At 42.6% G+C, this 2,686-nt stretch overlaps 1 pseudogene across 1 annotated transcript; it reads right to left on the reverse strand.

The window, feature by feature from the left end:
* Positions 1-326: 326 nt before the first annotated feature.
* On the reverse strand, positions 327-844 carry LOC308519916 (EP300-interacting inhibitor of differentiation 1-like; annotated as a pseudogene). Its single transcript has one exon. The product of its transcript is annotated as an EP300-interacting inhibitor of differentiation 1-like (transcript).
* Positions 845-2,686: the final 1,842 nt, after the last annotated feature.

Below are 2,686 nucleotides of genomic sequence, written 5' to 3' on the forward strand. Positions count from 1 at the left end.
CAAAACCATTCTGTACAGTGGATGTGGAAGTAATTTTTCCCAATGCAAAGAAGATAATCTGGATCAATCACAAAGACAAAGCCATACATGTTTCAGGATAAACAGGTTTCAACAGTCCTAAGATCCTTTTCCTTAAACAGCTTTTTTTTTCTTTGTCACAACTGTGCAGTCACTGCCCTATTCTATTCTGAAAAACAAAACCAAAAAAAAATTTTTTTTTGAAGATCAAGTTTTTCATTGGCACGGAGCCATTTGGAATAAACCCCAGAGACAGTGGAATGCTGGGTCTCTCCTCAAGTAGTTTCCTCCTCTTTAACCGCATTTAACTACTCTTTGTCAATAATCTCATCACAGCCGAGTTATTCGGTCAGACGATTGACAACCATAAGTGAAAAAAGCTCTTCGATAAAAGCCAACGGATCAAACGGGGTCTTCTCGTAATGCATCTGAAAACCGCCATCCACGGCCGCCTCTCCAGCACTGGGTGTTCTCAGAAATAGCTTGTTGACTTTGTCCAGGGCCACGGATGCCCTGTAGCCTCCTCTGGATAGTCGGGTAGTCGTAGCCGTCCTCCCAGTCATCAAATTCCTCGGCCTCAAAGTCAGAGCCAGCGAACAGGCCTGGCAGCTCCCCGGGGCTGGGCCGGCCTGCAGGCCTCGGTTCCCCACTGCCTCTGACATAGGGCCTTCCTTCTCCTCCCGAGGCGGGGCCGGTTGCAGGGGTGGTTCGGGGACGGCTCCTGGTTCCCGCTGCCTACCTCCATCTGTGGAAGGTCACCCTTGCCCGGCATCACATCCATCTGCAGGTCATGGCTCCCTTCATACAGCTCAGACAGCGTGTGCATTGCGCCATGGCGCCAGCGGCTCAAGCTCAGGCAGGGCGATTGCTGCAGGATCAGAGTGGCGGGCTGTGCGGTTGTGCCTTTTCTATCTTAGACCCTTTGCTTCACTGTCCCCAGCTTTAAGAAATGTACTCTCAAAATCACCTGGACTTGTGTTGTGAAATATTTCTTGCAAAAAGTCAAGAACCGAAAGCCCCCACCACTGGTAACATGACCAGTGCAAGTCTACTTTAATAGGTCTATATCTTTATCTCTTAGTGTTTGCATGTAATAAAAGAGATATAAAGGTAAAGGGGCTAATAAAATTTCCTCGGTTTGTCTTAATAGCTGAAATTTCACAATTAAGGTTTTATTTTTCAGGTTAACTATAGACTTCTTCATAAATTAAACATACTGTTAAAGAATGAAAAGCAACAGACCCCAAATGGGGTCATTTGTGCTAAGCCCCTCCTCAGCAAACCAAGACTTAAACTGCAATTTCAGCTTCTTCCAGGAATGTGATCCTCTGCATGATAGCCCCCACCTTTCCTCAAAGAAAGGTGACTTAGCCTGAAACAATCCTCGCGTTGTTAGAAATTTCCCTTTTCTGCTCCATTCTGACTACAAAAGCTTTCAATTTTGAGCAGCTCCTCAGAGCTCTTTTCTACTCGCTACATGGAATGCTGTCCAATTCATGAGTCATTGAATAAAGTCAATTAGATCTTCAAATCTACTTAGTTAAAAAAATTTTAGCACCACTGAGTCCCTAGAAACTTCATCCAAATAAATTGTTCAGATTGCTTTCCTATAAGAAAGAGTATAAAAGCACTGACTTCCTTGACAAGAGCATAATCAATGAAGAGAATAAGTATAGACAGGTGACCACGTTTTCTAACTTCACTTTGCCTAGAACTGATCATATTTGTAGTATCAACATGGTGCCAAATCATTCTCTCCCTGGCCTTAGCTTTTGATTCAATGGCAGCTTTCGGTTCACACAAAAACCAAAGCCCCCTATAACAGAGGGAACAGGTATAATGGCAACATATATACAGTATTCATAACTCTTTCAACACAGTTATGCAAGCCTGGTGAATAGATTGTATAATTCCTATTTAGCAGATGAAGAATCTGAAGCACAGAGCTTAGGTTAATGGATTTTCAAAGAATTTAGAACTAATTAGTGGAAAGGCAGGATTAGAACCTGGGTCTCCTGTCTTCCATTTCAATAGCAATTTCCACTATTCTGAAGTTTCTTTATAAAGGAAGAACAATAAGCTATTAAATTACTCACTGGTTCAAGATATTTTGTAATTATCTAAAATGTACAAGCACTGTGGGAACTTCCTGTAAGGAATGCAAAGGTGAGTACGAGGTGGCATGCACCCTCAGCAAGGCCAGCTCTATGGAGTCTGAATGGGGGGGCTTCCTCCTTCCAGAATCATGGAGTAGAGAGGTCTGGACAGGAATCACAGAATATGTTGGGTTAGTGGTTGCTTTCTGGGAAAACTGTGAAGCAAAACAATAATACAGCTCAGAAGCAGTTAGGTTCTGGGGAGATTGCCACTTTAAAATTATCATTTTAAAGTCTGGGGAGGATAATTGAATTGGGGTAGAAAGGATGAATTAAATCAAGAAATAAGGCAGAAAAGAGAGAGTTCTAGAAGTTGAACATAGTATTAAAAGCAAGTTGGCTGGATGTTGAGTTCCACAAAATGCTTAGAGGTTGTTAATTTCCTTGGATGCTATGCTAAACTGAATCTCTGGCTAGGAAATGAAATAAATTAGCAAACAAAGTGGAGACAGACTCATAGATACAGAGAATAGACTGATAGTTGTCAGAGGGGAAGGTTTGGGGACTGGGTG

Source organism: Myotis nattereri, assembly GCF_964212035.1.
Source record: "Myotis nattereri genome assembly, chromosome: 5".
Taxonomy (NCBI): Eukaryota; Metazoa; Chordata; class Mammalia; order Chiroptera; family Vespertilionidae; genus Myotis; species Myotis nattereri.